Below are 14,150 nucleotides of genomic sequence, written 5' to 3' on the forward strand. Positions count from 1 at the left end.
ACACACTTTGTTAACAATTAGGAGAGTATGTGGTAGAATGAACAAGTTCTTACAGTCAGAATGATAAGCACAAAAGATAATATTCAAAATTCTGTATGAAGCATTATCTCAATTATGTAAAATATATACATTAAAAGAGACTGGAAAGAAACAGATCAAGATACGAACATGTTCAAGGTGGTAGGATTATGGATCGCCTATTCTTCCTTTTTCTTTCTTTTTAACAGCTTTATCAAGATATAATTCACATACCATACAACTCACCCATTTAAAATGTACAATTCAATGAATTTTAGAATATTCACAGATATGTGCCACCATCACCATAGTCAACTATAGAACATTTTCATCACCCCGACAAGAGATCCTCTACCCTTAAGCTACCATCCCTCTACCTTCCCCATTCCATCCTAGCCCTAAACAATCACTGATCTACTTTCTGTCTCTATGGATTTGCCTACTCTGGACTTTTCAATTTAAATGGTATCATACAATACTTAGCCTTTTGTGACTGACTTCTTTCACCTAGTATAATGTTTTCAAGGTTCATCTATGTTGTAGCATGTATCAGTAGTTCATTCTTTTCTATGCTTGAATAATAGTCCACTGTATGGAAATGTCACCATTTATCTATCCATTCATCCATCATGGACATTTGGGGTGTTTTTACCTTTTGGCTATTATGAATAATGCTGCTATCAACATTCATGCACGTGTTTTTGTATGGATATATGTTTTCATTTCTCTTCGGTATATGTATACCTAGGAGTGAAACTGCTAGGGAATATGGTACTCTATGTTTAAACCTGTTGAGGAACCATCAGACCTTTCCAAAGTGGGGCTACATCATTTAAAATTCCCATTGGCAGCATATAAGTATTCTGATTTCTCCACATCTTTATCAACACTTATCATCTGACTTTTTGGTTCTAGCCACCCTAGTGTGTGTGAAATGGTATCTCACTCTGGTTTTAATTTGCATTTCCCTGATAACTAATGATGTCAAGCACCTTTTCATGTACTTATTGGCCATTCGTATATCCTCTTTGAAAAAATGTCTATTCAGATACTTTGCCCATTTTTAAATTAGCTTAACTATCTTTATTATTGAGTTGTATGAGTTCTTTATTCTGGATACAAGTCCCTTAACAGGTAAATGATTTGTAAATACTTTCTTCCATTCTAGGCGATATCTTTTCACTTTCTTGACAGTGCCCTCTGAAGCACAAAACTTATTTTTTTCTTCTGCTGTTTGTGCTTTTGGTGTCATAGCTAAGAAACCATTGCCAGGGAATTCCCTGGTGGTCCAGTGGTTAGGACTTGGTGCTTTCACTGCAGTGGCCTGGGTTGAATCCCTGGTTGGGGAACTAAGATCCTGGAAGCCATGTTGTGCAGTCAGAAAAAAGGAAACCACTGACAAACCCAGTGTCATGAAGATTTACACCTATGTTTTCTTCTAAGAGTTTACTATTTTAGTTCTTACATTTGGATCTTTAATTTATTTTGAGTTAATTTTTGTATGCAGTATTAAAGTGTTAATGATGACAAAGCATGCTATCCTGGGTCAGAACAGCCAGCCAGGATTGGGTCCCAGTGAGTGGAGGAAAGGAGAGTAGATAAAAAGCTTGCTGACAGTGCCCTTTGGTGCTAGACCATGCTGGTATACCTGAGACTGTTCCATTTTTAGCACTGAAAAGAAAGTACAACATCCTGGGAAACCCCTCAGTCCTGGGCAAACTGAGATAGTTGGCCATCCTACTTGGTGCCAATCTCAAAAGATCAAGGATGTATTGTGAATATTCCTAACTTTATTCCCCTTGCTATGGGGAATAAACAAATCAATCAAAACAATCCAAGATACTCACAAATGACATTCAACCCAACTACTGAGTTTAACAGAAAAAAAAAAAAGGCTTCTACTAAGCACTTGCCTCCATACAGCAGGCACTACACTAGCTGCTAGGAATTATAAGCTCCCTGTCTTTAGCCAATTTAAGAACAGGTAAATAAAAATAATTTCAAAAGCCCAAAGCTGGGGCTTCCCTGGTAGCGCAGTGGTTGAGAGTCCACCTGCTGATGCAGGGGACACGGGTTCGTGCCCCGGTCTGGGAAGATCCCACATGCCGTGGAGCGGCTGGGCCCGTGACCCATGGCCGCTGAGCCTGTGCGTCCGGAGCCTGTGCTCCGCAACGGGAGAGGCCACAACAGTGAGAAGTCCGCGTACTGCAAAAAAAAAAAAAAAAAAGCCCAAAGCAATGAAAATTTAACTCCAAGGAGGTGAGAGGTAGAGATAATTAACTTTATCAAGGAGAAATCTGTGAAGGTGTCAAATGAAAGGTGACATCTGAACTGAGTCTGAAATATGAGTGTTTGTCAGGCAGAGAAGGGAGAGCCATGACATTGGTGGCAGTGGTGGGTAAGCGACCTGGGCAAAGGTATAGGAGGCCTGTAAGAACATGCCACTTGGGGGAACTGGAAGTAGCTCTCAATGACCAGGGGTTGGGCTTCCCTGGTGGCACAGTGGTTGAGAGTCCGCCTGCCGATGCAGGGGACACGGGTTCGTGCCCCGGTCCGGAAGGATCCCACATGCCACGGAGCGGATGGGCCCGTGAGCCATGGCCGCTAAGCCTGCGCATCCGGAGTTTGTGGTCCGCAACGGGAGAGGCCACAACAGTGAGAGGCCCGCGTACCGCAAAAAAAAAAAAAAAGACCAGGGCCTAAGAAGATGACTAAGGGGAGGTGGGCAGGAACAGGTCATGACAGGCCCTAGATGTGCTGCCAGGGAACCTGGGCTACATGCTGTTAACATTGAGAAGCCATGAAATGTTCAAGAAAAGGAGGACTCTACACAGATAGATTTTAGAAAGCTTAACCTGGCAGTAGTGTGATGAAGGGACTGGAGTGACAGAGCTTGGGGTCAGTAAGCATATGTAAGAGAATATGACAAGAGCGTAAGTGAAAACGACAGAGTTCTGATAACTGCAGTGGTGTGAGAAAGGCATATTTGTGAGACATGAAATCTTAAATATCTGGAGCAGGGTAAATAAATTTCTAAATTCAATAGGAAGGGTATTTTTTGCACCAAGATGAAATTCTAAAAGGAGAGTAGACAAATAATATATATGTTTTCACTGCAGCTGGACTTGAGCACCCTACTCTACAAACTTAAATTTACAAAGGTTATGGCTAGGGCAGATAACCATGTGAACAGAAATTAGGAAACTGAAATACAATATCCTTACTGTTTAGTCACTCAGAAAAAGTCCTCTCGAAATGAATTACAGTCATGTAACAGGGCACCTTCCGTTACCATGCAGCATACATTCAAACATTTCACATATAACAGAATTGTTTGAAATGCTAAAGGTAAATGACGCTGGTTTTGCCAAGTCTCTTTTTTTCCCTGCCTAAGCAAATTCAACAAACAAAAGATCTTAAAAGTAAAACCCTTCTTCAGGTAAGCAGTGTAAGACACGTTTAAAGGGGGCAGTAATTGCATATTGATCAGGTAAGCTGGATGGAGGTGAACGTTGGAATACTCACTGGGCTCAAGTTCAGGCTTTTAGCAATCAATAGCTGTTTGGCCTTTCTTGGGTTGACTTTATTTGAAATATTTATTCTACTCGAGGACAAGCAGTTTATCTTAGTCTTGGCTGGGTTCATCAGGTTGTTGATCATGCCAGGACCAATGTGAACGCTGGCCTCTATAACATGGGTGGTTGTGGGAAATGACTGAGTCACCTACTGCTCCCTCTTCTGCCCAGGTGAGCCTTCTGATGAGAAGGGAAGGTGAGGAGTGGGAAGTTTCCGTTGTTGCTTTAATTAGCTTATTCTTCTTTATTATACAGAAATACTTTTGTAATGAACATGCATTCTGAGTATAATTTTTTTGCTCTTTCATCAAATATAATATTTATGAGGCATCTAATAGGTGCCAGTTATTAAGCTGAGGATGTAGAGAGGGGCACAGCTCATGCTTCTGAGGACCTCAGTTCACAGGGGAGACAGACGTGCAGACAATGAAGAGCCAAGTACTACGATGGAGGTGTACACAAAGTAGAACATGAATGCAGGAAGGAGGGCTGACTATGAGTCAGGGAGGCTTCACAAAGCAGATGATGCCTGAACCAAGCTTCACTGGATGTCTTTCCCAGACAGGCAAAAAAGATAAGGGTATTTCAAGCAGAAGGAAACAGCAGCACATGCAAAGGCATGAGTAAGCATGGAACATTCAGGGAAGTGGTGCATGGTACTGCTAGAATATAAAGAGCACGAGGGGCAGCAGCAAAAAATGAAGCCTGCTGGGCTTCCGTGGTGGCGCAGTGGTTGAGAGTCCACCTGCCGATGCAGGGGACGCAGGTTTGTGCCCCGGTCCGGGAAGATCCCACATGCCGCGGAGCGGCTGGGCCCGTGAGCCATGGCCGCCGAGCCTGCGGGTCCGGAGGCTGTGCTCCACAATGGGAGAGGCCACAACAGTGAGAGGCCCGCGTACCGCAAAAAAAAAAAAAAAAAAAAAGAAACCTGCTGATTTTGTGTATTGGAAAGATCACACTTGCCACAGTGGGTTGGACAGTATTGGGGGAGGAGAGGGGAAGAAGCAGAAGAAAGAGGGGAAATGCATTAGAGGTAGAGACACTGATAAGAAAGGCAAAGTAACAGACTATGAGTGAAAAGAGTTGAGTTAGATTGAACCTGAGGTGCCTGTGAGACATGGCAGTGATGTTCAGCTTAGACTTGTGGGTCTGAAGTCCAGGAACGAGATTAAAAACAGAAGGAAATATATAAGAATAATTATATCTATGGTTAGTAATTGAACCTATGATGTGAAGATTACCCTGAGGGGGGCAGAAAATATGCAGAAAAGAGGGATTAAACCTTGGGGAAAACTTATTTGAAGGACAAGTAAAAGAGGTAAAGTCTACTCCCTCCCCGGCCAAAAGAGACTGAGGAACTAAGGAGGGAAAAAACGTGATAGGCATTCTTTAAAAAATACTGTGAACCATAAACTTATTCTGGTAAAAAATTTGGATAATGACATATGAGATCATTTTTGTTTGCTTTACAATGTACATGATTAAGTTCCTTTTAGCTCCCAAAATATAATATCACTTTCCGGGGTCCAGGACTTCTATGAATTTGGCAGTAAGATCAATATGACTAAGTTCATAGCTGCTCTCAAACTACAGTGCCAAAGAACACTGGTGCTATGGCAGTGCTAAGAGATATTCCACCACTAAAATAGAATAATGGTGGTCTTCTATATTGCTTGATACATTTTTTCAATTGCTATTCCCATCCATTTCTTATAAACTACTGGTACCAACCATTACTTGACTGCCTATGCCAGAAAACGAAACAAATATGTAGAAAACAGAGGTAAGATTTTTGTTTCTAGCACTATGGTGAGCTAGATATGCAGAGAAACCTCGCATAAAATGGCTGAGCAGACAGTGAAGTAAGATAAATAATCAGTGACCGAAAAACCAAGACTCTAGAGAGCACAGGCTGGCAGGTTGGCAAATTTTATGAAAAGGGTCAGACAGAAAATATTTTAGGTTTCACGGGCCACGTATGGTCTCTGTGGCATCTTTGTGTTTGTGTGTGTGTTAAAATATTTTTAACGCTTTTAAGGTATAAAAACCATTCTTAGGTTCTTAGCTTACTGGCCTTAAAAAAACAGGTCTCAGCCAGATTTGGTCTACAGGTCTTTAATTGCCAAACTCTAATAAAGAGGATCAACAAAGTCCAATCTGGTTCTTGAGAAAGATCAATAAAATTGACAAACCTCTAGCAAGAATGATCAAGAAAAAAAGAAAAGGCACAAAAAAATAATAATGGTAATCAATAGAAAGGGAGAAAACTACAGATACAGCAGACATTAAGAACAACAGAACAAAGGAATAATTCTATGCCATAAACTTGGAAAACAGGTGAGATGGACAATTCCTAGGAAAATATATTTTCCCCAGCTCAAGAAAAACAAAAAAATCTGAATGGAGAGCTAGTTAAAAATCTCCTCCCAAAGAAAACTCAAGGTCCAGAAGGTATCACTATCAAGTTATACTAAGCATTCAAGAGCAAAATAGTTCCAATTTTACTTAAACTCATATAGAAAACAGAAAAATAAGGAAAATTATTCAACTCATTTAATAAGGCTAAAACAAACAATTAACAACCTCTGACAGCAAAACTTTTCTGAGAGAGTAAAATTACAGGCCAAGCTCATTCATACATATAGGTATAATATTCATAAATAATATACAGAATCCTAGAAAACATAAAAAAGATGGGCTCATTCCAGGAATGCAAGGTTAGTTCAATATCAGAATATCCATTAATGCAATTTTCACTATATTAATATTAAAAGATTATTTCAATAAATGTAGGAAAAGCATTTGATAAAATTGATTGATCAATTATGTGAAATCTGTGACAATTAGAGAAGTTTCCTTAATCTGATAAATGCTGTCTCCAAAAAACTTACAGCAAATATTATACTCGATGGCAAAATGCATTTCCTTTAACACCAGGAACAAGACAAGTTTGCCCTTTATCACTACTCATACTCAATGCTACACTAGAGGTCATAGCTAGTAAAATTTAAACACACACACAAGTTAACAAATTACCAAAAAGATATATGATAGAAAATAATCTTGTTTCCAACTATTAACCACTACTCTCTAAAAGAGGCATATACCCAGTGGTTTGAAACTAAAAGTTCAGCTAGCTCTCCAGAAAAAAAGTGCTGATTTGTTGTGTTTGCCAATTTACGTGGTGTAAATGCTCCCATCATAGTATATTTCAAGTCACCAACATGATCACTAAACACAGTGTTGGAAAGAGAGGTGTACAAGCAGTTTTCATGAACCTATATGAGCCAGCTCTAACACATCACTGCTTATACACCCTCCTCCCACCACAGACATCAGGTTTGGCCATGTGACTTTTAATGGCCAATTAGATGTGAGTGTAAGTAATATATGTGTCTTTAGAGAAGTTTTAAGATTTATTGCATTATCCAGTCTTTTCCCTCTGCCATGAGAGAGTCATGTCCCATTAAACACTGCTCCTTCAGCCTGAATCCTCAAATAAAGATGTGAAGCAGAGCTTCGGATGGCCAGTGACAGATGTACCAGGAGTAAAAAACAAACATTTGCCATAGAGAGTCCCTGAGATTTGGGGATTGTTATTGCAACAAAAGCTGACCAATACATGACACAGCAAAGTTGTTAATAAAATATCAAAACACAAAAGTTAATTGCATTACTATCTACCAGCAATAAATGGTAAGAAAATATAGTTTAGAATGTATTTTTTTTTTTTAGTATATAATATACTGTTAGACTTCCACTTTGGGTCAAGATGGAGTAACAGGGACTGGATTTACATCCCCTCCCATGCCTAAAACAAAAAAATGAAAGGATAAAATATGCAAAACAATGGTTTTCAGACACTTTACATCAGGTAGCACAGGAAGTAATCCCTGAGAGAGGGAAACACATGCAATGAGCCCAGTTGGCTGGTAGGAGAGAATTTCTATGCCTCAGGGCAGGGAAGAGGCACAGTGAGGAGTCTGGGGAGACCACTGTGGCTGGAGTTCACAGAGCAGGGTACCAGAAACAAGAGCTGCACAGAGATCTGCAGAGGGTACCGGCTGAGTCTTCAGTTCAGTATTGATTAGAATATGCATGAGGAAACTAACCAAAGCTGTAGAAAAGAAGCACCTTAAAGAAGAAGGGGAAACAATCCCTAGAGCTCACAGGGGCCAGGAATAGTTTGTGTTCCCACCAGTTGCAGTGGAAAAGCCTGGTGAATTCCCAGTGCAGCAGGTAAAGTACTCAGAAGGGTACTGCTTTAGTAATGAGTTAAATTTACCATAGACTAAATGCTAGTCTGGTCCCACTTCATAGTAAGCTTAAAAGTAAGCCTCAAAAGGAACAACTATTTCCAATTAATTTAACTAGAACCTAGAACAAAGTTCAAGAATATTTACTAACAACACTGTAAATCAACTATACTCCAATAAAATTTAAAAATAAAATAAAGAAGCACACACATACACCAACACACCCACACAGGAATATTTATAAGTATACCAAAAAGAAATCCAAATTCACAAAATCTAAATTTCAGTAAAAAAAATATTAAGCATTCAGACATTCAAAGAGATAGGAAAACATTAACCATAAAGAGAAAAAAAATCATTAGTAAAAATAATAGAAATGACAGAATTAGAAGACAAGGACGTTAAAACAGTTATTATAACTACATATGATATGTTCAAGAAGATAGAGAAAAGCTTAAGCATGTTAACTAGAAACAGGGAAGATATAAAAAAGACCCAAGCTGAACATCTAGAGAAGAAAAATACAACGTCTGATGAAAAACACACTGGCTGAGATTAACTGCAGATTACACACTGTAGAAGAAGAGTAAGCTCAAATACATAACATTAGAAACTATCTAAAAGAAAACAGAAAGAAAAAAAAGACTGAAAAAATGAATAGATCACCAGTGAGCTGTACTTAGCCTAATATACAGTTCACCCTTGAACAACGTGGGGATTGGGACACCAACCCTGTGCACAGTCAAAAATCTACGTATCTTATACTTGGCCCCCCATAGCCGTGGTTCCTCCACATACACAGTTCCTCTGTATCCACAGACTCAACCGACAGTAGATTATGTAGTACTGTAGTATTTACTATTGAAAAAAAATCTGTGTATAAGTCGATCCATGTAGTTCAAACGTGTGTTGTTCAAGGGCCAACTGTACATGTAACTGGAGTTCCTGAAAGGAGGATGGGGGCAAAAAGAAATATTTGAAAATATGATGATTGAAAATTTTCCATATTTGATGACAACTATAAACTCACAGATCCAAGAAACTCAATGAACACCAAACACAAGAGACATGAAGAAAACAACACCAAGGGACATCATAAATTATTCAAAATCAATGATAAAGAGAAAATCCTATAAACATCCAGAAAAAAAGACACATTACATACAGAAGAACATATAAGAATGAAAGCAGACCTCTCATTGCAAACTAAGCAATCCAGAAGACAGTGCAGCAACACTCAGAGTACTGAAAGAAAAAAAAAAAAAAGCCTATTAACCTAGAATGCTATATCTGGTGAAAATATCATTCAAAGGTGAAGGCAAGTAATTTTTCAGACATACACAAGTTGACAGAAATCATCACCAATAGACCAGCACTACAAGAGATGTTGAAGAAAATCATTTGGGAAGAAAAAAACTGATACAAGATGGAAATCTGGATCTACACAATGGAATGAAGAGCCCTGGCAATGGCAAATATGTGGGTAGATACAAAAGACTTTCTTCTTACTTTAAAAAAAATCTCTTTAAAAGATAATTGACCACTTATGGACTTCCCTGGTGATCCAGTGGTTAAGAATCTGCCTTCCAATGCAGGGGACATGGGTTCGATCTCTGGTTGGAGAACTAAGATCCCAAGTGCCGCGGGGCAACTAAGCCCGTGTGTCACAACTATGGAGCCCGTGCACTCTGGAGCCTGTGCACCACAATTAGAGAGAAGCCTGTGAGCCACAATGAAGCGCCTGTGAGCCACAACGAAAGATCCTGCGTGCTGCAATGAAGATCCCACAAGCCACAGCGTAATTAATTAATTAACTAATTAAAAAAAAACCCAGGGGACTTCCCTGGTGGCGCAGTGGTTAAGAATCCGCCTGCCAATGCAGAGAACACGGGTTCAAGCCCTGGTCCGGGAAGATCCCACATGCCTCGGAGCAATTAAGCCCATGCACCACAACTACTGAGCCCACATGCTGCAATTACCAAAGCTCACGTGCCTAGAGCCCACGCTCCACAACAAGAGAAGCCACCACAATGAGAAGCCCGTGCACCGCAACAAAAAGTAGCCCCCACTCGCCGCAACTAGAGAAAGCCCGCGTGTAGCAATGAAGACTCAACGCAGCCAAGAATAAAAAAAAAAAAAAAAAAAACCCAAAAGACAGTTGACCACTTAAAGAAAAAGAGCAATAGTATATAATGGGGTTTATACCATATGTAGAAGTAAAACGTGTGACAACAGGAGCACAAAAATCAGGAAGGAGAAATGGAAACGTAGAGTTGTAAGGTTCTTACACTATAGCTGAAATGATATAACACTACTTGAAGACAGACTGTGAAGAGTTAAAGATGTACCCTATAAACCTTAAAACAACCATTAAAAAGGCAAAGAGGAAGAGCTAATAAGCCATGTAAGAAAATAGTATGGAATAATAAAAAAATACCGTGAATCTAAAAGAAGGCAGACAAAGCAAAAGTGGGAACCAGAAAAAGAGATGGGAAAAATAAAAACAATCCACAAGAGGGGAGATTTAAACTTAACTATAAACCACCATGTTAACAATCACATTAAAAGATATACTATACTAACACTAATCAAGAGAAAGCTGTGGTGGCTATATTAATATCACAGTAAATGTCCACCCAAAGATTTGTACATGAATATTAATAGTAGCTTTGTTCTTAAAAGCAAAAAAACTGAAAATCTAAATGGCCATCAACAAGTGAATAAACAAACTGTGATATATTCAGAAAATGGAATACTATCCAACAAAGAAATAGGGACAAACTATTGATACACATGGCAGAATCTCAAAATAATTATAGTGAGTTAAACAGGCCCAACTAAAAAAAGAGTAAATACTATAATTCCATTCACACAAAATTCTTGAAAATGCAAACTAACCTATAATGGACAGAAAGCAAATCAATAGTTGTCTGAAAACACTGAAATAGGGGAGAGGGGTTATGGGTTACTAAGGGGCACAAGGAAACATTCGGATATGATAAATATGTTTGTTATCATGCTTGTGATGATGGCAGGATGAGTCTAAGCTGATGGAAGGGCTCAAAGATAGGTCCTACACCATTTCCTGCCAGGTAATCTTGGTTCAGTTTAATCTGCCTTCTCTGCCACAGCACTTTCCCATTTATAGAGGTAACACCAGCCTGGAGGGCCGCTGGAAGCATTACTTTGTACTTTTGAAGCATCTTTCTGATTCCTAGAGATCAGGTACAGACTCCTATTACTCATCTAAGTGAGAATGGCAATATTCAGTGAGTGGGGAAAGGGATGTTTGCTGGACAAACAACAGCAAGATCTGTGTGTGCAACTTGGAGCAAAAACTGGCTACAGCCCCATTAGGAAGCACAGCTGAATTCTAAAAGATCTGCATTATCATTTTGCTCTTGCAGTTGAATCTGGAGACTGAAGGTCAGAAGAAAAGGTTCTAGAATTTAAAGGCACCACCACCACCACCACAGCAACAACAAAACCTTTTGTAAAGGATCACAAGAATAAAACTGCGATAGAGTTTGGATCTTCACATGTTCATTAGGAACAAAACCAATAAAGAACAAAACCAAGGAAATAAAATTTCAAGGTTAAAAACAATTCCCCAGGCTGGCCTACCTACCTATATGCTTTGGTACAAACTTACAGCCCAGAATTGGGCCTGCAAAGACTTACTTTGCAAATGGTATACCATCACCACTTTATTTGTTTTCTTTGTCAGAGACAATTTTCTTTAGATTAAGGAAAATCTTACTAAAAAAAAAAACTCATAGGAAAAAAGAATTGATGGCTTCTGAAATGGATGTATCTATGTACCCTTCTCTTTCCTTTCCTTTTTTTTTTTTGCCTATACAGTTAATAACCAGAATGGGTTCACTGTATTTCTGTTACACAACCCCAAGCTGTAATTGTACACACCCCTTGGGATCACGGTGGTCTCTTCTTTTTCTAAATGGAACAGGGTTTTACAACAGAAGTAATAAGCTTCATGTCAACATTTCCAAGGAAACTGACAATGTAGTTTTTCTGTCTCCCACTGGCTTTGTTGTTTCTTAAAGAACACTGGACCATTTGATACAAGGAAATACTGTTAAAAAGTGGTTTGTGGAGGCAAGAAGCAAACATTTGGAGTACAGTCTATAATTAAGCCCAGTATATTGAAATCTTCTATTTGTAGCAAAATCTTACCAAAGACAGGCATCTGTAACCAAGTACAAAGAAATGGCAAACCAGTCCCAATCCAGGGGCAATGAGGGCATTTTTATAGCTCAACCCTCATTTCCTGCCAAATTCTAAAATAGCTATACCCCCATAGGTATAATCTAGTCTTATTAATACCACTTGGTTCATGTTCATATCTGAACTCTCCTGCTGCTAGCCAAAGACCATCCAAATATCCTCTCTGTACCCTAACTCTTGACTACCAAACGAAAAGAATGAGACCAAGATGCCTGACACACACACAGGGACTCTGGCTCTCCCTTTCAGTACACAGTTCTCCACTGCCTAAGAGGCCCTGCAGGTCCCACCCTCACCTCATCTTTTCTCTTTCCTTATCAAAACGCTACAGCCAAATGAGAAATCTTTTTTTTTTTTTTTTGAGTTCCTATACTCTAGGACGGATACCTGCTGCTTTTTCCACAGCATGAGTTCCATTTTAAAATATCACCTCAGCAATCTTTCCTCCTTTTCCAAAATGTCTTCATCTATCCTTTGGCAGAGAGAGAGAAAAAAACAAACAAAAAAATAGCCCTTTTTTCCTTATTGATTCTGTCAGGCACTGTGAAATCCAGGCACTCTTAACACAGGAATGAAAAGAAGTCACCTGACAACTAAACTGACACTGGGGTGGAAGGGTAAACCAGAGGGGAAAAGCTTGTGAGGTAAGGGGTACTAGACCTCTGAACAGTCCCCAGAAACAAAAGCTGAAACTCAACTACAAATCTACATGAAGGACTTCTTTGAAACTTGAGTAGAAAGGTTATAAGAAATGAATAACCAAACCATAACACTGAAACACCTAGGAGTATGATGGAAGAAGAGTTGAAAGGGTGAAGTATTCCCAAGGGGGATAAACTGAAGTGCGGGCACTTGAGTTGGCTTCTGCTCTGAAGCCCAGCATGGCCACAGGCCAAAGAGGGCAGTGAGCCCAGGCCTAGAGCTGATGCCTGGCTTCCCTGGAACCTTGAAGATCAGGCTCACAACCATCGTGTAGACTGTTTTATGTTCTTCACACACTAAAAAATTTCACATGGGAAAATAGGACTAAATATCTCTTGGCAGAAAATTGTGTTCTCAGCTACATGGCTTTTAATAAGTCACTCCTCATTCTTTGGGCCTATCTATGGGGTCTGCCAGCAATTCTATGACCCAATGACTCTAAACAGCAAAAATATTTCTCAGATTTTTCTTATTCATTTAGAAAATATTTACTGGGAGCCTAATGTATACTGTTGCTAGATTCTGGGGATATAAAATGGAAAACCTGGTCTCTGCTCTCAAGAGTCTTATAGTGGGCTTCCCTGGTGGTGCAGTGGTTAAGAATCCACATGCCAATGCAGGGGACATGGGTTCAAGCCCTGGTCCAGGAAGATCCCACATGCAGGGGAGCAGCTAAGCCCGTGAGCCCAACTACTGAGCCTGCATGCTACAACTACTGAAGCCCGTGCACCTAGAGCCTGTGCTCAGCAGCAAGAGAAGCCACTGCAATGAGAAGCCTGTGCACTGCAACAAAGAGTAGCCCCTGCTCGCCGCAACTAGAAAAAGCCCACGTGCAGCAGCGAAGACCCAATGCAGCCAAAAATAAATGAATAAAATAAATAAATTTATATATATATAAAAAAAAGAGTCTTATAGTACAGCCAGAGACAAACAGATGTTACACACAGTGGTAAGTGCTCCCACAGAGGTATGTAAGGGATACCACAACCTAAGCTCTACAATCTAGAGGGTGAGTAGGGGTGTAAGGACAGGCCTAGGAGAAGTGATACAGGGGCAGAAGCTTCTTAAAGAAGTTTAGCTTAAACATCAAGGGTGAATCACCCAGAGAATACAGCAATGTGTTAAGGAATCTAAAGTAGTTTGGTTTAGACAGTAGAATGTAAATGTGTGGAAAAGGGAGAATGAGAAGACATGGTCACAGGAGAATTAGGCAGAGACCAGATCGTGAAGGGACTTGGTAGCATTTTGAACGTTCATAAACAAATAAATAAAGCTTCATTTTTTAAAAAGTAAATTTCACTAATAGAAAAGAAACAGAATAATTTCCACATTTTCACAGAAGAAGGAAAAGGAT

At 39.6% G+C, this 14,150-nt stretch overlaps 1 protein-coding gene across 1 annotated transcript in view; it reads right to left on the bottom strand.

The window, feature by feature from the left end:
- CTNNBL1 (catenin beta like 1) overlaps nucleotides 1–14,150 on the bottom strand; it is a 170,092-nt gene that overhangs the window by 63,218 nt on the left and 92,724 nt on the right. The gene's annotated exons all lie outside the window — the stretch shown is intronic.

This window comes from Phocoena sinus, chromosome 15 (assembly GCF_008692025.1).
Source record: "Phocoena sinus isolate mPhoSin1 chromosome 15, mPhoSin1.pri, whole genome shotgun sequence".
Classification (NCBI taxonomy): Eukaryota; Metazoa; Chordata; class Mammalia; order Artiodactyla; family Phocoenidae; genus Phocoena; species Phocoena sinus.